This window comes from Cololabis saira, chromosome 2, assembly GCF_033807715.1.
Source record: "Cololabis saira isolate AMF1-May2022 chromosome 2, fColSai1.1, whole genome shotgun sequence".
Taxonomy (NCBI): Eukaryota; Metazoa; Chordata; class Actinopteri; order Beloniformes; family Belonidae; genus Cololabis; species Cololabis saira.
The window spans coordinates 46,446,504-46,469,348 of NC_084588.1; the positions used below are offsets into that span (position 1 = coordinate 46,446,504).

A 22,845-nucleotide genomic window follows, 5' to 3' on the forward strand; every position below is an offset into this window, starting at 1 on the left:
TAAGCAGAGGGACTCTGACCTTCATATCATCCTCCACCTCCTCCAGCTCTTCAGGGAGGTTGTAAATGCTTTATCACCGATGACCTGAGAGCTGCTGCCAATAAGTCAGACCTATTGTCACTCAATCAATCAATAACCTTCATGAACACAACTTCTAAGTTTCTGGGTTTTGTTGAGGGAAGATGAGCGAACTGGCTGCAGCTGAGATACGAATAAAACAGCATCTCAAAGACAACCTGGTCCTCAGAAAAAGACAAAGCTTAATTAATAATGACACAGCTGATCTACGTCCAAGCCTCACGGCCGGATGAGGTCACACAGGCTACGCTTATTTTTGTAAAACATTAAGAATTAAGCACTCTGCTGCAAAGTTCTTCACAATCAACATGTATAATATCAATATGAGACAATTAGCTTTTTTGAGCGACACGACAAGCTGCTGTGTTCTGCGATATTTGTAAATGTTCCAAAAACTACTATTTGAAGTAAACATAAATCTAATCAGGCCATAAAAGTGTGCGTACATTTTCCTTTAAGTTGAGGTTTCACCCCGACCGTCTCAGTAGCTGGAGTGTCTACGTTCCTGCTCCTTGACACCAAAATAGTCAGTAGAGGTAGTTCGGAAATCTGGTCCCTCTAAGGCCCCGTTTCCACGTAGCAAAAATGGTGGTGTTTTCATGCGGTTTGGCCGTTCGTTTACACGAAAACGAAGCTCACGCATACACCAAGGCTGGCGTACACACTTTTCTGAGGTTTTGTCCATTGGCGACACTTGCTGGTGATGCAGTGAAGTGCAGAATATGAGGAAACGTGACATCAACAATAAGTTCACGACCACATGAAGGACACGACAGTCCCCACATCACCAGATAAGTTACACCCGAGTGGAGCTGCAACAATCTCACAATCAACCACATGATCTGAACATACAACTAAAGGTCTCTCCAGGGTTTCCTGGGTCTGTCCTGAACCCAACCCCAGGAAACCGTCCAGGAAACCATCTCCCCAGAAGTCCGAACAACCTCCACATGGGGCGATGTGTAATTTGCATCAGCACTTTACAAACTCTAGCACTTAAGCACCTAGCACTTTAACTTTATGGTCACTTAATTACTTGTTTATCAATGGTAACATGTTTTTATTGATTAATGATTTTTATCTAGCTCAGTTGTGTTTTTTAATGTTGTGTTTTGTTGGTATAGATGTCATATCTCGTCTAGTATGTCTGCTGGTGTCCAGTTCTGTGTCTGGCATTAATTTGCTGCAAGGAAAAATGGTGGAAATTAACCTCTGGCTACAACCGTGCATATTTACACATGTGTTTATTAATATGTACGGTCCGTGTTCAATAAATAAAGTCAAATCAATCAATCCAGCAACGAGTCCTCTCCGAGTCGGTCCTAGAAGACCGGACTCTGTTTTCCAGAGAAAGTCCAGCCACCCTTTTATTTCCCAGCCTCGTCCTCAGAGACGGGGGACAAAAAAGTTTCAACATTTAGTTTCAAACGTCCAACTTTTGTTCTTGAGGGGGCAGGACCGGACCGGTCCACGAGTCGGCTCCCTCATCGGTCCGCGGGCCTGACTGCTCAGCACAGGACGGAGGCTGCTGCACCAGCAGGACCTGATGCAACAGCTCCACCCGGTGGTCGACCTGCACAACTGCAGCCAAACACACCGACAGCCTGATTCTGGTTCTGTGTGAAGCAAAATACTTAAATAATTATGTCCTTCTAAAGTAAAACCACGTGTCCTTCGGTGTTTCAGATCTCAACCGACCTGCTCGTTAGCGAGACTAAGCAGATGACAGCGAAGGACGAATCAGCAGAGGAGAGAGGGATGGAGGAGAGAAATAAGGCTTTTGGGTCACCTTGTCCTGCAGACTCCTGCTCCTCCTCAAACCTTCCCGGGTCTCCGGAGACCCGACCCCATTCAGCTCCTACTGAGACTCCTCTCCATCCTCACCGTCCTCTCCGTCCTCTCCGTCCTCATCGTCCTCACCGTCCTCGCCATCCTCTCTGTCCTCACCGCCGAAACGCCAACATGGTGCCGTCCTTGACGTCTCACACCAAATGGGAGAGGACGGTCCCTCCAACCGTCACCCATCAGATGAGATGGGAGAGGACGGCCTCGTGGACAGGAGAGGACGGTCCTGCCGACTTTCCCCCTAACAAGAGACGGGCGAGGACAGTCCTGCTGACAGGTGAAGACGGTCTCACAGATGGTAGAGGTCAGTCCGGCCAACAGGAGAGGACGGTCCCCCCGGCCGTCCCCCCTAACAAGAGACGGGAGGGACGGTCCTGCTGATGGGAGAAGTAGGTCCTGCCGATGGGAGAGGACAGCCCCAGCAACAGGAGAGGACAGTCCCGCCAACCGTCCTCCTGCAAGATTTCCCGGCGCCACCAACTTCCATCCATGTCATGTCACTAATGGCCCTTTTCCACTAGTATCACCTCAGCTCGCTTCTACCCGCCACGCCCCCGTCTTGCGCTTTTCCACTAGGGGCTGAGGCAGGTGGAGCCGTGCCAAGCAGATACTTTTTCTGTATCTATTCTACAGAGGTTCTAACCGGGCTGAGCCGGCACTATAACTGACGTCATCACCCTCCGCGCCACTGATTGGTCGGGGGGCCGTCAGACGTTTGAATCAGGAAGCGGGAGTCAGCGCAAGAACGACTCGCGGCCTAATAGATCCATGCTCGTGGCTCGCAGCGATATTATTATACAGCGCAAACGTCTGTTTGGTGATCCAACTCTGAGGTGCAGATGTTCATAAACCTGGTGGCTGACGAGAGAATTAAAAAGGGATCTAGACGGCGATACGGATCGATCAGATCCACATGAGCTCTGTTTTACTCTCAGCCGCTCGCGGCTCCAGCTGATTTCTCATCAGCGCTGACACGGACAAAGGGGTTGTGCAATCAAGTACCTCACAGCAGCTTCACCCCAACCTGCCCACTTCTCACCTGGCTGTGGAAAAACAAACAGGGACAAAACGGGTGGAGCCGGGATGAGCCGCGCCAAGGCGAGTCGGGCTGAGTAGGTGCTAGTGGAAAAGCGCCATTATACTACTTTTTCTACCAAACCGGTTCCAGGGCTGGTTCTGGTTCTGGTTCTGGGCCAAGGCTGAGTTTGGAACTGGGTTTTCTGTTTCCACGGACAAAGAACTGGCTCCATTTTCAAATAAGAATGAATCTGGATGCAGCAAAGCATCATGGGTCTGAGGAGGAGACAACCTGTCTTTTAGAGATGTGTCCACGGAGGAGCTACGTGGACCAAGTCCTGTTAGAGCAGATACCTGGTTGTTGCTGCAACTTTCACACAAACGCAGAGATGTAACTGACGTTTGCAGAGACGTAACTGACGTTTGTAGAGATGTAACTGACGTTTTATTATATCACTCTATATGATAATTATCTATTCATTCATTTATTTTTCAAATTAATATTTATTTATTTAATTACGTTCATTATATTATTTACACACACACACACACACACACACACACCACACACACACACACACACACACACACACACACACACACACACACACCTAGATACATATCATTGTAACTCGATGTTGTCTTTTGTTGTTGTTTGTACTGTATTTCCATCTTGTATCTGTATCTTGTATTTGTATTATGTCCACTTGGTTTAATAAAAAAAAGGTGACAGAATCTTGTATCACCAGAAAAAACAAAAAAACAAAAAAAAAACAGAACGACTACAAACATCTTGTCAACAGTCATGCGTTCAATTAACTGCAGACAAACGGGCTAAAAATAAGAGGAGCGTAACCTACTTAGTCTGATGTTTTGTCAAATTGGAAGTAACAAGACGGATCACCTGGGAAATATTAATGTTTGTGGTGTTTTCTTTGATTTGCTTCTCGTCAGATGTGAAACTCATTACGTAAACCAGTCCTGCAGCTGCTCTTGAATCGGTGACGAGTTCTGCTGGTGGATGAAGGTACGAGCTCAGAGAAAGGAAATAGGAGGGAGGAGCGTCTTTTTCCTGGTTCTGCAGCAGGACGCGTTGTAAATGGACGGGCCAAACGCAGACGTTAGCTGATGCTAAATGATGCAAATTAAAGTGGCTTTACATTCATTCTGATCAAATCGAACGTGCTTTTTGTGAAGTCTCGGAAAATTAAAAAAAAAAGAGGAGCAGCGGACCTGACGCTAACTCTGATGCTAGCCCTGACGCTAGCCCTGCTGTTAGCGATGATGCTAGCCCTGCTGTTAGCCCTGACGCTAGCTCCGACGCTAACTCTGAGGCTAACCCTGAAGCTAGCATTGATGCTAGCCTTGACGCTAGATCTGATGCTATACCTGATGCTAACACTGAAGCTAGTACTGAAGATAGCCTTGATGCTAGTCCTGATGCTAGCACTGACACTAGCCCCGATGCTAATCCTGACACTAGCCCTGAAGCTAGCCTTGACGTTAGTGCTGAGGCTAGCCCTGTAGCTAGACCTGACGCTAGCCCCAATGCTAGATCTGGCGATTGGCCTGATGCTAGCCCTGAAGCTAGCCGTGACACTAGACCTGATGCTAGCACCGATGCTAGACCCGACGCTAGACCTAATACTAGCCCTGATGTTAGCCCTGACGTTAGCCCTGAAGAAAGCATTCACGCTAGACCTCACGCTAGCCCCGAGGCTGGCCCTGAAGCTAGCCTTGATGCTAGTCCTGAGACTAGCCCTGGTTCTAGACCCGACGCTAGCCCTGATGCTAGATCTGGCGCTTGCCCTGATGCTAGCCCTGAAGCTAGCCTTGACACTAGACCTGATGCTAGACCTAATACTAGCCCTCATGTTAGCCCTGACACTAGCCCTGATGCCAGATCTGGCGGTAGCCCTAATGCTAGCCCTGATGATAGCCCTAATGCTAGCCGTGATGCTAGTCCTGATGATAGCCCTAATGCTAGCCCTGATGCTAGCCCTAATGATAGCCGTGATGCTAGCCCTGATGCTAGCCCTAATGCTAGCCCTGATGCTAGCCCGGATGCTAACCATCCGGCGTCATGAACCTGAGTCCTGCTCGGGAGGCTCGTTAACGTAGCCACCGTATCTCCGGCCTCCTCCGGCAGATCTGCAGGGAGGAGCCGCGGAGCTAACGGTGAACATCTCCACCCTCCTGACGCAAGGTTATCATTAGCTGTTGGCAGCGTCACAGCGTCCTGCTGCAACGAGCTTCACCTGAAACATGTTGAGGTGGAAAATCACACATCTGGGAAGTTTATGTCAAACACGGGAGATTTTACTCGATTGTTGCGTCGTAGTGACGCGAGTCATGGTCCGTCGCTGCAGAGTAGCTGCTCCAGACCTGAATCACCGAGCGATGAGGTCAGAGAGGGAGAAACCTTCAGCCACGACTCCCCTCAAGCTTCTGCTGAGGCATCTTTGAGGTGCTAATTACACAGCGTTGATTAATACCACAAGTCTATTATTAGAGACTCAGGACCGAGAGACATGAAGACAGGAGCTGTACGTTGAAGCACATCATGTATAAATGCAACCATATCCACACATTTTCTCTGGGGCGGGAATAACACGATTTGGCAGATTTGAGCTGATCTGGATGAAACCAAGTTTAGTTTGAACGGATCAATTAATGAACAATACTCATTGACTGCGTTTCCATGCATCAATAACCCTTTTAAAACCGGAATATTAGCAATAACCCGGTTTTGCACGGCCATGTAAACAACAATAACCCCTTTGAATAACCGGAATTTGCTCATATTCCGGTTTTTAAAAACCTGAATATGACCCCTGGGTTCCTCCTTTTCTAACCCGAATATTTGGTCATGTATAGCCTAACGGGATTTCCCCATCAGAAGGAACAGGAATTTGTTTTCATGTTCTTTTCCCAAGGAATCTTGGTGTTTTGAGTCCAGGAAGTTCTTATAAACATGGAGAAACGCAAGACCAGGAGGAGACAAATCACTTCATAAATGTAATGAAGGATATGAACATTTCTGCATTTGTAGACGGTAGAAAGTACCGGGATAGCCAGATTTACAAAAAGGTGAGTGAAAAGTAGCGCAAAGCAGGATTTGTACGAATGCCAGATCAGATCAAGCTCCGCTGGAAGACGCTGAAAAAGGCGAACTAAAGGGCAGGGAAACAAAACGGTACCAATTCAATTCAATTTTATTTGTATAGCGTCTAATACAACAGATGTTGTCTCTAGACGCTTTCCAGAGACCCAGAACATGTACCAGCGGGTCCGATTATCCGCCGTGCTGCTGTTATTGTTGTTGTTCTGGATTTGGATACAGGAAGAAGAAGCGGAAATGACGGGAATTGCGTCATTACGTTCTCCGTGCATCGCTGGTTTGATCCAGTTTGATCGGTTCCATAGTGGTCTCTGTAGTCCACCTGGTTCCATAGTGGTCTTTGTAGTCCACCTCATTCCATGGTGGTCTCTGTAGTCCACCTGGTTCCATAGTGGTCTCTGTAGTCCACCTGGTTCCATGGTGGTCTCTGTAGTCCACCTGGTTCCATAGTGGTCTCTGTAGTCCACCTGGTTCCATGGTGGTCCATCCCCGATTTTTTCCCATTTTCACCCAGTGCTCCTACCTAACAGTCCTGGGCATTGCCATCCTCTACCAACCCCGGGAGGGCCCTGCACTGAGCTCAGGTCTCCTTCTTAACCTGAGGAGTGAGCAGGCCGCATCTTTTCACCAGACAGGGTTGGGCTTCTCTGGCCGGACGTAGCGCGTGGAAGGATCACGTTATTCCGGCCGGATCCTCCCCACCCCATCTGGCACCCCAGTTGGCCAGAGGGGGCAGTATAACCCAGGACTGTGTGCATGTTTTTGTGTGTGTTAGGGAGGGTTAGAGGGTACGGAGGGTCTTGGAGGAATAAACCAAGCACCTTCCGCCTCCTTCTGAGGACACGCCTCCCTCCTCCCTCCTAACCCGTCTAAGCCTGATAATTTCAGTAGAACTAGTGTTTTCATGGATCGCAGCAGGTTGATCGGACGTTGATCAGTCGTTGACCTGACGTTGATCGGACGTTGATTGGACATTGATCGGACGTTGATTGGACATTGATCAGACGTTGATTGGACATTGATCGGACATTGGTTGGACGTTGATCGGACGTTGATCGGACATTGGTCAGACGTTGATCGGACATTTATCGGACGTTGATCGTACATTGGTCGGACGTTGATCGGACATTGGTCGGACGTTGATCGGACGTTGATCGTACATTGGTCGGACGTTGATCGGACATTGATCGGACATTGGTCTGACGTTGATCGGACGTTGATCGGACATTGACCGGACATTGATCGGACGTTGATCAGATATTGATCGGACGTTGATCGGATATTGATCGGACATTGATCGGACATTGATCAGATGTTGATCGGACGTTGATCGGACATTGATCGTACATTGGTCGTACATTGGTCGGACGTTGATCGGATGTTAATCGGACGTTGATCGGATGTTAATCGGACGTTGATCGAACATTGATCGGACGTTAATATTGTTGGTCTTTCGGGGGAGTAAGCCAAGCACCTTCCGCCTCCTTCTGAGGACACGCCTCCCTCCTCCCTCCTAACCCGTCTAAGCCTGATAATTTCAGTAGAACTAGTGTTTTCATGGATCGCAGCAGGTTGATCGGACGTTGATCAGTCGTTGACCTGATGTTGATCGGACGTTGATCGGACATTGATCGGACGTTGATTGGACATTGATCAGACGTTGATCGGACATTTATCGGACGTTGATCGTACATTGGTTGGAAGTTGATCGGACATTGGTCGGACGTTGATCGGACATTGATCGGACGTTAATATTGTTGGTCTTTCGGGGGAGTACGCCAAGCACCTTCCGCCTCCTTCTGAGGACACGCCTCCCTCCTCCCTCCTAACCCGTCTAAGCCTGATAATTTCAGTAGAACTAGTAGTCTAGTAGGAAGGAGGGGTTCCCGAGCACCCGATGGACTCTTTTCTGAAACGCGTTTTTTTGGGATCCTTTAGGTGTTTGCTTACGATTTTTGCTTGTTGCCCGAAAAAAAATTGGTCCGAAAGTTCTTTTTTGGAACCCATTTAGAATTTTTGCCTGTTAAAATGGCAAAAACGCCGATTTCCATAACTTCTGAACCATAAATCCTAGAAAGACAAACAAACACACTTTTTCTCATAATATTGACACCAGGAATCCAATGGAAAGGTTACTGGGATGGTAGAACCACTCTTTATTAGGGAAAAATGAGCTTCAAGTAGTATTTTAGGGCAAAATTACCCAAAAACGCTTGAAAATGTTTTTTTCAATCAAGTGCATCTCCCTTTTGGAAATACCTGTTGGTGTATTGTTTACACCAAAAAAAGGCCCAATTAGTCCCCTTTCCAACGAGGTACAACTTGTAAGAAATCTCCATTTGTGGAATGAGTAATGAAGCAAAATGCGGGGGATGCAACCCATTTAGAATGCTTCGAATGTTCAGTAAAAGGGGCGTGTCTTCCCACTGTTAAGTGTTTAGCATGTTCAGAATTTGAAATCTCAAACCAACTGTAGCATCAACTGTCAACTGTCAAACACAAGCAAACTTGAACAAGGAGTGTAAGTATTTTCTGAATGTTTTATCATTTCTAATATAAGGTTATATCTTATAATTTTTGCTAATATAACATTATACATGGTTGTTTTTCTTATATTAGAGCCAGAGGTAATACATTCTTCAAAATAGCTTCATTTCTATTTGGTTAGCTGGACAAGCTAACCAATTAGCATGTTAGCTAGCTTTTTTCATTGAGGTTAGCTTTTAACTCTTACTGTTTTGCTTGTATTTTGTAGGTTTTAACTAACAGTAGGGTACGCTAAAAGAAATGTGACATACAGTAAGTTCGATTATCCAGGCCTTTTTTTTAAATAATTTAGTCCAGTGGCACTAATTGTATTTTTTTATATTCTTTTTTTCTGTGCCCAGTGATGGATTAATAAAACATGAGAAGTGCAAAGAGACTGCATGATCAGACTTCTGATGTGTCTGAACCCCGACTAAAAATCCAATCATATACCTGTGTATTGCACACCCCAAGTCCATCGCCTGGGAACTTCATTTGCTTCAGTGCCTCCAAAAATGACCCCAAAGAAAAGTTGCATCACCTTCTTCAAATACGAGACAAGAGACAAGCTGAGCCAATCGACTCACCTTTTCGGATGAAGGCAATTTGTGATCTATTGCCAGAAACCCTAGATGGTGTCAACCTGGACAGTACTGGTTATCACAGGAACTGTTACTTAAATTTCACATCAAAGCTTGATCGACTAAAAAACTATTCACATCAGCTTGAAGTAACAGACAACAAGTACTCTCCCCGGAAGTCACACCCAGCCACAGGCTCTGCATTTCCAGTAGAATGTATATATTGTGACACAGATGAAAAGAAATTCAATGGAAAAATCCAAAGGACTGTCCCATTTACTTGGAAAAACAATGGTGCCGCATGGAAGCGCATTGAACCTATGGCCGAAGCTTTAGGGAAAAGCAGTCTGCTCCGCAAAGTGAAAAATGAAGACCTGTATGCGAAAGGGGCTCGCTATCATGTCACCTGCTGGAAAGCCTTACAAGTAGAGTACTTGAATCATTCTAAGAAGCTGACAAAGGAAGCCTCAGGTCAGAAACTGACAATCTCTGCGCACCTTAAAGCATACAACGTGGTGAGGGACCACATTAAAGAGCAGGTCATAGAACAAAACAAAGTCCTACAACTTCGCTACCTGCGCCACCTGTATATCCTTGAGCTCGAAAAGCAAAATAACCCTAACCCTGAATACAGAGGAGATAAACTTCTGAGTCGTCTGCAAGGTGATGAGGAGCTTAAGAAGCATTTAGCCTTTTCCAAAGTTCCTGTTAAGGACAAAGGAAACCTTGCCTTTTACTTGGTCCACTCTTCCCGTATTTCTGTGGAGGACGCCATGGCCTGTGCGTATCGACTTGGAACGGTGGACAGTGTAAAAGATGTAGCTCTCACCCTACGCAGCGTCATCAATAAGGCCTTCAAGTCCAGTGTTATGCCTTGGCCACCTACCGAAGATGACCTAAACAAGACAGCAGAAGAGGTGTTACCTGAAGAGCTAGACCGCTTCCTCAAACTTCTCTTCTCTGGAGACACTGTTTCTGATTGTGAGAAAACAAAGCGACTTGTTCTTTCAATTGGACAGGACCTGTGTAGAGCAGTGACAAATGGCGAGTGGAAACTTCCAAAACATGTGCTTTTATGTGCCACAGTCCGGCACTTGTACCGGAGCAGACAACTGACCACCATTCTGCAGAGATTAGGCCATTGCGAATCTTATGATTTTGGATTGGAGCTGGAGACAGCATTGGCTAAGGCTGTGGATGAAATGTCAACTTCCCTTACACCTTCTATCATCAGAGGAGATGGGAATGAGGTGTTCCATAGCGAATGGGACAACCTGAACAGAGTCACAATGGTTCGAATGTTGTTAACAGTGCCGGCAGCATCATGATCCAGGAAACAAAACCGTAACTGACAGCCAGAACATTGCAGTCTTACCAAGATGACCGTTGCGGACTTTGCCTTGGTATTCCAGGTAACGTGAAATGATCTCGAGGGTGGAGTCATCTTGGAGTGCAAGGTTGAGGTTTTGTGGATCACATGTTTTGATGAGGTTGAGCAGAGCCTCAGGTGTGAGCTGGACATCCTCTTCCTCTATGAAGCACTCTAGAAGCAGCCGCTCCAGTGCTTCACAAACAGTCTTAAGGCAAAAGATGGCCTTAGAGTATGCCTTTCCACTTAAGACACTTTGCAAACAGCCTGTTGTAACAAGTTGAGCCTCAAGAAGGATCTCAGCACGTAGTACACTTGTAGACTGTCTTTGAACACTTGATCATTCTCCGCAGGAGGTATGAAGGACGCATCTGCAGGAAACTTAGGACCCACTCTGATACCAATGTGCAGTGGAGGGAGGGTCTCAGGTGTATCCAGTTTCAGACGACGTTCCATGGTCCTGTCATATTTAGGTAGTGTTCTCTCCTGGCAGCTTGTGGCACCCGGTTTTGTTTCCTGGATCATGATGCCGCCGGCACTGTTAACAACATTCGAACCATTGTGACTCTGTTCAGGTTGTCCCATTCGCTATGGAACACCTCATTCCCATCTCCTCTGATGTTAGAAGGTGTAAGGGAAGTTGACATTTCATCCACAGCCTTAGCCAATGCTGTCTCCAGCTCCAATCCAAAATAATAAGATTCGCAATGGCCTAATCTCTGCAGAATGGTGGTCAGTTGTCTGCTCCGGTACAAGTGCCGGACTGTGGCACATAAAAGCACATGTTTTGGAAGTTTCCACTCGCCATTTGTCACTGCTCTACACAGGTCCTGTCCAATTGAAAGAACAAGTCGCTTTGTTTTCTCACAATCAGAAACAGTGTCTCCAGAGAAGAGAAGTTTGAGGAAGCGGTCTAGCTCTTCAGGTAACACCTCTTCTGCTGTCTTGTTTAGGTCATCTGCGGTAGGTGGCCAAGGCATAACACTGGACTTGAAGGCCTTATTGATGACGCTGCGTAGGGTGAGAGCTACATCTTTTACACTGTCCACCGTTCCAAGTCGATACGCACAGGCCATGGCGTCCTCCACAGAAATACGGGAAGAGTGGACCAAGTAAAAGGCAAGGTTTCCTTTGTCCTTAACAGGAACTTTGGAAAAGGCTAAATGCTTCTTAAGCTCCTCATCACCTTGCAGACGACTCAGAAGTTTATCTCCTCTGTATTCAGGGTTAGGGTTATTTTGCTTTTCGAGCTCAAGGATATACAGGTGGCGCAGGTAGCGAAGTTGTAGGACTTTGTTTTGTTCTATGACCTGCTCTTTAATGTGGTCCCTCACCACGTTGTATGCTTTAAGGTGCGCAGAGATTGTCAGTTTCTGACCTGAGGCTTCCTTTGTCAGCTTCTTAGAATGATTCAAGTACTCTACTTGTAAGGCTTTCCAGCAGGTGACATGATAGCGAGCCCCTTTCGCATACAGGTCTTCATTTTTCACTTTGCGGAGCAGACTGCTTTTCCCTAAAGCTTCGGCCATAGGTTCAATGCGCTTCCATGCGGCACCATTGTTTTTCCAAGTAAATGGGACAGTCCTTTGGATTTTTCCATTGAATTTCTTTTCATCTGTGTCACAATATATACATTCTACTGGAAATGCAGAGCCTGTGGCTGGGTGTGACTTCCGGGGAGAGTACTTGTTGTCTGTTACTTCAAGCTGATGTGAATAGTTTTTTAGTCGATCAAGCTTTGATGTGAAATTTAAGTAACAGTTCCTGTGATAACCAGTACTGTCCAGGTTGACACCATCTAGGGTTTCTGGCAATAGATCACAAATTGCCTTCATCCGAAAAGGTGAGTCGATTGGCTCAGCTTGTCTCTTGTCTCGTATTTGAAGAAGGTGATGCAACTTTTCTTTGGGGTCATTTTTGGAGGCACTGAAGCAAATGAAGTTCCCAGGCGATGGACTTGGGGTGTGCAATACACAGGTATATGATTGGATTTTTAGTCGGGGTTCAGACACATCAGAAGTCTGATCATGCAGTCTCTTTGCACTTCTCATGTTTTATTAATCCATCACTGGGCACAGAAAAAAAGAATATAAAAAAATACAATTAGTGCCACTGGACTAAATTATTTAAAAAAAAGGCCTGGATAATCGAACTTACTGTATGTCACATTTCTTTTAGCGTACCCTACTGTTAGTTAAAACCTACAAAATACAAGCAAAACAGTAATAGTTAAAAGCTAACCTCAATGAGAAAAGCTAGCTAACATGCTAATTGGTTAGCTTGTCCAGCTAACCAAATAGAAATGAAGCTATTTTGAAGAATGTATTACCTCTGGCTCTAATATAAGAAAAACAACCATGTATAATGTTATATTAGCAAAAATTATAAGATATAACCTTATATTAGAAATGATAAAACATTCAGAAAATACTTACACTCCTTGTTCAAGTTTGCTTGGGTTTGACAGTTGACAGTTGATGCTACAGTTGGTTTGAGATTTCAAATTCTGAACATGCTAAACACTTAACAGTGGGAAGACACGCCCCTTTTACTGAACATTCGAAGCATTCTAAATGGGTTGCATCCCCCGCATTTTGCTTCATTACTCATTCCACAAATGGAGATTTCTTACAAGTTGTACCTCGTTGGAAAGGGGACTAATTGGGCCTTTTTTTGGTGTAAACAATACACCAACAGGTATTTCCAAAAGGGAGATGCACTTGATTGAAAAAAACATTTTCAAGCGTTTTTGGGTAATTTTGCCCTAAAATACTACTTGAAGCTCATTTTTCCCTAATAAAGAGTGGTTCTACCATCCCAGTAACCTTTCCATTGGATTCCTGGTGTCAATATTATGAGAAAAAGTGTGTTTGTTTGTCTTTCTAGGATTTATGGTTCAGAAGTTATGGAAATCGGCGTTTTTGCCATTTTAACAGGCAAAAATTCTAAATGGGTTCCAAAAAAGAACTTTCGGACCAATTTTTTTTCGGGCAACAAGCAAAAATCGTAAGCAAACACCTAAAGGATCCCAAAAAAACACGTTTCAGAAAAGAGTCCATCGGGTGCTCGGGAACCCCTCCTTCCTACTAGACTATAGTGTTTCCATGATGGATCGCAGCAGGTTGATCGGACGTTGATCAGTCGTTGATCAGTCCTTGACCTGATGTTGATCGGATGTTGATTGGACATTGATCGGACATTGGTTGGACGTTGATCGGACGTTGATCGGACATTGGTCAGACGTTGATCGGACATTTATCGGACGTTGATCGTACATTGGTCGGACGTTGATCGGACATTGGTCGGACGTTGATCAGACGTTGATCGGACGTTGATCGGATATTGATCGGACATTGGTCTGACGTTGATCGGACGTTGATCGGACATTGACCGGACATTGATCGGACGTTGATCAGATATTGATCGGACGTTGATCGGATATTGATCAGACATTGATCGGACATTGATCAGATGTTGATCGGACGTTGATCGGACATTGATCGTACATTGGTCGTACATTGGTCGGACGTTGATCGGATGTTAATCGGACGTTGATCGGATGTTGATCGGACGTTGATCGGACATTGATCGGACATTGATCGGACGTTGATCGGACGTTGATCGGACGTTGATCGGACATTGATCGGACGTTAATATTGTTTTTATATTGTCTTTCGGGGGAGTAAGCCAAGCACCTTCCGCCTCCTTCTGAGGACACGCCTCCCTCCTCCCTCCTAACCCGTCTAAGCCTGATAATTTCAGTAGAACTAGTGTTTCCATGATGGATCGCAGCAGGTTGATCGGACGTTGATCAGTCGTTGATCAGTCCTTGACCTGATGTTGATCGGACGTTGATTGGACATTGATCGGACATTGGTTGGACGTTGATCGGACGTTGATCGGACATTGGTCGGACGTTGATCGGACATTGATCGGACATTGGTCTGACGTTGATCAGACGTTGATCGGACATTGACCGGACATTGATCGGACGTTGATCAGATATTGATCAGACGTTGATCGGACGTTGATCGGACATTGATCGTACATTGGTCGTACATTGGTCGGACATTGATCGGACATTGATCAGACGTTGATCGGACGTTGATCGGACATTGATCGTACATTGGTCGTACATTGGTCGGACGTTGATCGGACATTGATCGTACATTGGTCGTACATTGGTCGGACGTTGATTGGACGTTGATCGGACGTTGATCGGACAGATATCCAGCCCCGACACCATGAATTGGCTTCGTGTTTCATCAGGGAAGCTGACGTCTTAACGGGAGTCTGGTCCAGTCAGACCTGTCTGGGGTCCCCAGGTCGGGAATGAGGTGCGGGTTCGAGTGTGTCGGGTCTTGTTTATGGGGCGGGGGGGGGGTTGGCTTTGTGTGGCGTCTGCAGAACTGTGGACTCTGAACCGATTGAGATGTGAACCCGTTGCTCGGTTAGTCTGTGGCTTTTTTCTCACGTCCTTCTATTTCCATCTGTTTTTCTGTTTATATTGTTTGTGTTTTCTAATTCTGGAAGATGTGTATAAATACTTACAAGAGTGTTCTGTGTATATTACTTTACGGCTGAATCAAATCTAGTCGTGGGGGGGGGTTCAGCGTGGCATCAGACCCACAGAGGAAATCTCTCCAGTGTAATTTTATTTGCTCTGCAACAATAACGCCTAAACGTCTTCAGCAGCGACGCTTTAATGAGATTCTGGCCACACAGGAAAGATGACGATGCAGCTTCATCTGCAGTGATCTTTGATTGAATCATTGCTGCGTCGTCTCACGAGCAGAGCGCGTCTCATCAGTGCCACCTTCGTCCCGGCCGCGGGAGAGATCCCTCTGCCCGGGACAACTGCCGAGCCTCGCCACGGCTGTTGCCACGGTGACGGCGGGGTGACTGACAGCTGTCGCCCGATTGTTGGTGTGTTTGAGCGAGATTTGCACGTTGGCTTTCTAAAACAATTGTTCATCACGTGGGGGGGAGGGAATGCCACAGTCGTGTGTGTGTGAGGGGGGGGGGGGGGGGGGGGTGTGGGTGCAACGAGGATGAACGAGTGAAATCAGAAACAAGATTTAAAGGAGCTTAGCGGCTGGAGGAGTTCCTGGAAGAGCTCGGCCGCTGAACCGCTCACCGGGTGGGAAGCTGCATCCCAGGAACGGTGGAAGATGTCGAGGTCAGCTGAGGACGGAAGCTCGTCCAGCTACGTCACATCGCCTCCAAACGACAACAACGTCTTAAAAGAGACATTCAGGGCCTTTATTTCCTGAGGTCTTAGTGACTGTGGAACGGCAGGGAAATACCACAAGGGCAAAACTAAAGTTGTTTTCGTCAACAAAAATGATGACTAAATATCGTGGTCAACGAACCTTTATCACCTGAGGAAAACGAGACGCAACAAAATGCTGGACATGTGATGATAACGATATTATAGAGGAATAAAAACCAGACTAAAATGTAGATTACGAAATAAAAACTCTGCTAAAATGTGTCTTCATTTTCGTTGACCGAAACGAGACGAAATGTTCCACCAAAGATCCTTAATGTCCATGGTTTCAGTAGTTTCTCTGGTTTAGTGGCTGCTGCTGGGTGACGTCACGTCCTCAATCCCAGTCGCGGCCCGCGGAGAATCAGATCCAGAAGAGACAGCTGCAGAGTTAGAGGCTGATGCCGTTAACACTAAGTTCACGTCAATTAAAAACAAAGTTCCATAGAGAAACGCAAGGATCTGCTCTGGGGGGGAGAAGAAGAAGAGACCATCTTTGGATACACTTTCCTACATAGACGTGGAAAAGAAAACCCAATGTGTTGTGGAAAAAGTCTTGTCTCGTTTTCCTCAGGTGATAAAGGTTTGTTGACGACGATATTTAGTCATAATTTTTGTTGATGAAAGCAACTTTACTGGAGCCGTGGGGTCAGTGTAAGGGACCACTCCGGCAGCCTGGCGGGCCGTGGGTCTGGTACCTCCCATTCACAACCACTGGTACCGTGAAGTTAACTGTTGAATAATTAAATTCACAGTGTTTAAAGAAACACTGGACTGAATCATGGTGAATTAGACTCAATCAAGAATAACTGCATTAAAAGGACTTTCACCGGTTTATCTGCATGTGGGACACATTTAACAGAAATAACCATCCCAGAGGTTAAATATGTTGTTTTTATTAATGACCATAGCACTGGCTGTAAATAATGTTCTCCTATTAGACAAACACTACACACACAAATGTCACTTCTTTAAAACTGTCCCTAACATTATACGGCGGAAGAACCAGTTTACTCCTAACCAGTCTGTTACGTGGTAACAGTTTTGAATATGAATCTTTAAGAAACAACAAGACAACTGTAGTCCCACAGGGACCAGTTCTGGGGCTCCAGGACAACCGTAGTCCCACAGGGACCAGTTCTGGGGCTCAGAGACAACCGTAGTCCCACAGGGACCAGTTCTGGGGCTCCAGGACAACCGTAGTCCCACAGGGACCAGTTCTGGGGCTCAGAGACAACCGTAGTCCCACAGGGACCAGTTCTGGGGCTCCAGGACAACCGTAGTCCCACAGGGACCAGTTCTGGGGCTCCAGGACAACCGTAGTCCCACAGGGACCAGTTCTGGGGCTCCAGGACAACCGTAGTCCCACAGGGACCAGTTCTGGGGCTCCAAGACAACCGTAGTCCCACAGGGACCAGTTCTGGGGCTCCAAGACAACCGTAGTCCCACAGGGACCAGTTCTGGGGCTCCAAGACAACCGTAGTCCCACAGGGACCAGTTCTGGGGCTCCAGGACAACCGTAGTCCCACAGGGACCAGTTCTGGGGCTCCAAGACAACCGTAGTCCCACAGGGACCAGTTCTGTGCCTTCAAGACAACCATAGTCCCACAGGGACCAGTTCTGTGCCTTCAAGACAACCATAGTCCCACAGGGACCAGTTCTGGGTCTCCTAACAGCCGTAGTCCCACAGGGACCAGTTCTGGGGCTCCAGGACAACCGTAGTCCCACAGGGACCAGTTCTAGGGCTACGAAACAACCGTAGTCCCACAGGGACCAGTTCTGGGACTCCAGGACAACTGTAGTCCCACAGGGACCAGTTCGGGGGCTCCAGGACAACCGTAGTCCCACAGGGACCAGTTCTGGGGCTACAAGACAACCGTAGTCCCACAGGGACCAGTTCTGGGGCTCCAAGACAACCGTAGTCCCACAGGGACCAGTTCTGGGGCTCCAAGACAACCGTAGTCCCACAGGGACCAGTTCTGGGGCTCCAAGACAACCGTAGTCCCACAGGGACCAGTTCTGGGGCTCCAGGACAACCGTAGTCCCACAGGGACCAGTTCTGGGGCTCCAAGACAACCGTAGTCCCACAGGGACCAGTTCTGTGCCTTCAAGACAACCATAGTCCCACAGGGACCAGTTCTGGGTCTCCAGGACAACCGTAGTCCCACAGGGACCAGTTCTGGGGCTCCAAGACAACCGTAGTCCCACAGGGACCAGTTCTGTGCCTTCAAGACAACCGTAGTCCCACAGGGACCAGTTCTGTGCCTTCAAGACAACCATAGTCCCACAGGGACCAGTTCTGTGCCTTCAAGACAGCCGTAGTCCCACAGGGACCAGTTCTGGGGCTCCAGGACAACTGTAGTCCCACAGGGACCAGTTCGGGGGCTCCAGGACAACCGTAGTCCCACAGGGACCAGTTCTGGGGCTACAAGACAACCGTAGTCCCACAGGGACCAGTTCTGGGGCTCCGAGACAACCGTAGTCCCACAGGGACCAGTTCTGGGGCTCCGAGACAACCGTAGTCCCACAGGGACCAGTTCTGGGGCTCCGAGACAACCGTAGTCCCACAGGGACCAGTTCTGGGGCTCCAGGACAACCGTAGTCCCACAGGGACCAGTTCTGGGGCTCCAAGACAACCGTAGTCCCACAGGGACCAGTTCTGGGGCTCCAGGACAACCGTAGTCCCACAGGGACCAGTTCTGGGGCTCCAAGACAACCGTAGTCCCACAGGGACCAGTTCTGGGGCTCCAGGACAACCGTAGTCCCACAGGGACCAGTTCTGGGGCTCCAAGACAACCGTAGTCCCACGGGGACCAGTTCTGGGGCTCCGAGACAACCGTAGTCCCACAGGGACCAGTTCTGGGGCTCCAGGACAACTGTAGTCCCACAGGGACCAGTTCTGGGGCTCCAGGACAACCGTAGTCCCACAGGGACCAGTTCTAGGGCTACGAAACAACCGTAGTCCCACAGGGACCAGTTCTGGGACTCCAGGACAACCGTAGTCCCACAGGGACCAGTTCTGGGGCTACGAGACAACCGTAGTCCCACAGGGACCCGTTCTGGGGCTCCAAGACAACCGTAGTCCCACAGGGACCAGTTCTGGGGCTCCAGGACGACCGTAGTCCCACAGGGACCAGTTCTGGGGCTACGAGACAACCGTAGTCCCACAGGGACCAGTTCTGGGGCTACGAGACAACCGTAGTCCCACAGGGACCAGTTCTGGGGCTCCAAGACAACCGTAGTCCCACAGGGACCAGTTCTGGGGCTCCGAGACAACCGTAGTCCCACAGGGACCAGTTCTGGGCTCCTCGCTCCTGTTCCAGACTCTCCACCATCTTGAGGTCTCTAGTCACAGCTTATACAGATGATACCCAGATCTACGTTGATCTCTCATGATTAGGATCCTTTTTATTCCTCTACGATATTGCATTATATATTTAATAATCGTTATCGTCGCATGACCAGCATTTTCGTTGCGTCTTGTTTTACTCAGGTGATAAAGGTTCGTTGACGACGATATTTAGTCATAATTTCCGTTGATCAAAGCAACTTTATATCTCACACGTGCAGTGGTGGACAGTAACGGAGTAAATTTACTTGGGTACTGTACTTAAGTACATATCCAGAGGATTTGTACTTTGAGTATTAGATTTCTTTGGTACTTATTACTCTTACTTGAATACATTTCCAAGACAAATATTTGTACTTTTACTCGAGTAAATTTCTAGGAAGGCTGAAAAGTACTCGTTACTTTCAGGTCTGCTCTTTTTTCTTCTTCCCTAAAATCCTATTTTTAGACGGATATTGGGAGACAGGCACAGAGACAGACATTGGGAGACAGTTTGTTATGCTCTATATTGCTATATTGTACTGGTACATGTCCTTCCTGTAAAGTTAAGTGACTTCAACATTGAGTTATTGAAAGCAGAGATGTAGTTTTTTGTAAAGCAGTGGTCTTTGAGGGGGATCCAGACTTAGTTGGATGGTACAGGTTCATTTGGATTCAGTTCATGATTGTTAATAAACTCTGCATCATCTGCTGTCCTCTTATGATCCCATTCATGTGATTTGTTTTTGGTGTTTCTGCAGGTTTTATATAACATTGTGGTTCTAAAAGCAGCACATCAGTGCAGCTGGTTTCAAAGAGTTAATTCTCAGAAACAAGAGTTAAAAGATCCTTAAATTAATTTAGAAAAAATATAGTAATTTACTGATGTGGAAAATAAGAAATGTACTCTTACTCTTACTCTTACTTTTACTTAAAGTAAATTTAAAAGCATTTACTTTTGGATACTTAAGTACCTTTAAAAGCAAGTACTTTTCTACTCTTACTCGAGTAATATTTTGACTGAGCTACTTTTACTTGTAACGGAGTAAATTTTGACCAGTAGTATTTGTACTCTTACTCAAGTACTGGGGTCGAGTACTCTGTCCACCTCTGCACACGTGTCTGAGAAAACACATTTCCTGGAGGAAGGGGCGGTGTCACATCAGTGGATGACTCCGCCCCCTAAAACCAGCTGCTCTGATCAGAGCTGTAAAGGTTGAAAATGAAACTTTGTTAAGAACGTTGCTTTGGACCTGTGTGTTCACGTTTTAAAGATGTTCCTTTCCAGAAAAACGAAGCTGCCAAAGTCTTTTCTCTCCCAGTTTTAGGCCTTAATGCAGAACAAAAGAATAACATATATCATACTCTGGCTGCGCGGATGCAAAGCTTCGTCTTCTAATGAGAAATGTTGCTGAAAAAACCAGCTCATGTGATAAGAGATGCATCCCAGAATGCCTGAGCGACCGAGCCGTGTCTGTAATTGCCTGGTTCCTGTAAGTAGGCCAGCAGGGACGTGCAGAGCCGAAGGCCCCCGGCGTCTAACCCTGATAGGCAAGGAGCGATTAGGTTGCAGCCCTACATTAGTAATAATGTGCTGTGACATAATTATGACCCGCTAGGTCGCGGTTTTCTGAGCCGTTGGAGGATCTGAGGTCCTGCAGCTCATGTTCAGTGACAACGGCACCATGTGGACCAACAGTTGCTCATGAACGCCCTTTAAACCGCTATTTCTCTACATCACTCCACCGCCTTCAGTTGGTACAAAACAGCTCGTCTGATCACTGCCTCAAGAACATTTGAACATATCACTCCAATTCTGTCGTCCCTTCACTGGCTTCCTGTTCAATATCGCATTGATTTTAAAATTGCTGACTTTTAAGGCCCTTAATAACCAAGCCCCTAGTTATTTTAAAGAGCTTTTAACCCCCTACCTGCCAGGGCCTGCCTCAGATCAGCCAGTAGTGATTGATTATTGATCCTTCTGATCATTCCAAGGGCTTTTGCAGTTCGGGCTCCCAAACTTTGGAACTCTTTACCTGCTGAGATCAGATGAGCTAAACCCCCCACTGCTTTTAAATCTTTACTGAAGTTACTTTATATGCCGATGATTTGCCGCTCAGTGAAAACCTCATGGGCTCCCTGCCGGGACAGATTAGCCTCAGGGAGCCTCATAACCGTCCGGTACCACCTCCTATCGTTCTGAACAACCAGGCTGTAGAGAGGGTGGACACATTCAAGCTCCTTGGAATACAGCTCTCCTCTGACCTGAAATGGGACGCACAAGTCCAGTTCATGCTGAAGAAGTTCAGCCTAGGGTTCATTATCTGAGTGGCCAAACGAGCTCAGCTCCTCTCCTGCACTCCTCATTGGGATACCTAGCATGAGCACTCAAAAGCTCCAATACATCCAGAGCAACGCTGCTAGGATCCTGATGAGGGTGCGAAAATACAGTCATATCACTCCCATTCTCCAAACCCTCCACTGGCTCCTTGTATCACTCCTGTATCATATGGGCTCAAATTAATGCCATATGTATTTTGTATCTGTAAATAAACTTTGTACTTGTAGAGCGTGTGCAAAAAATATTTGTACTTGCAAAAAATATTTGTACTTGCAAAACATATTTGTACTTCTAGATGAATGAACATGAATTACTCCTATGTGGGATCAATAAAGTTCTTATTTTTGCCGTCTGAGAAAATTAAATATATTATATTTGGTGCCTAACTGTTTCCCAAGTATATTAGTGCGTGCGTGAATGAATACATGAGACGTAAAACGTACATTTCTTTGTAGAAAGGTGCTTTATGAAAATAAGTCCATTTACTTGTATTAGTTTGCAGTCCAGTATTGCCACATCCAATATGGCGGCAAGTGCGACGTCAGTAGGCGATGCAATGTGTTGATTGGCTATCCAGAAACGCTTTGAAACCCGTGCCAAAGATCGCTGATTGGCTCTTAGTTTTGGCACGTCAAAACACTGCCATAACTCGTAGTTGTAAAAAAAGTTTGTAGCTTTTGAAAAAAAGTTTGTAGCTTTTGTAAAAAAAGTTTGTAGCTTTGTAAAAAAAACTTTGTAGCTTTGTATCTACAAGTACAAATATGTTTTGCAAGTGCAAATATTTTTTTCACACGCACAAAATATTTCTACAAGTACAAATATTTTTTGCACACGCACAGAATATTTCTACAAGTACAAAGTTTATTTACAGATACAAAATACTTATGGCATTAATTTGAGCCCATAGTATCACTCCTGTATCACTCCGGATTCAGTACAAGGTCTCTCTCCTCACCCACCGATGTGTTCATGAAACTGCTCCAACTTACCTCACGGATCTCCTCATTCCTCAGACATCCTCACGCTCCCTCCGTTCATCCTCTACCTACCTCTTAAAAAACCCCAAAACTAAACTCCACACAATGGCTGATGGAGCCTTCAGTTCTGCTGCTCCTGGCCTATGGAAGGCCCTCCTGGTACTACATGTAGTACCAGTACTACATGTACTACTGGTACTACATGTAGTGCTGGTACTACCCTCCCAGACCACCTGAGGGCCTTGCAGACCGCTTTTAAACGTGGCCTAAAAACCCACCTTTTTAAAAAAGCCTTTTCCGGCTGATTTTATTCATGTTTGATTAGAACTTAGAGATTTGTTTTTAATGAAAAGTGCACTAGAAAAAAAGTGTATTATTATTATTATTATTATT

At 46.5% G+C, this 22,845-nt stretch overlaps 1 protein-coding gene across 1 annotated transcript in view; it reads right to left on the reverse strand.

The window, feature by feature from the left end:
• Positions 1-22,845, reverse strand: part of LOC133464567 (SH3 and multiple ankyrin repeat domains protein 2-like) — a 273,606-nt gene that overhangs the window by 99,584 nt on the left and 151,177 nt on the right.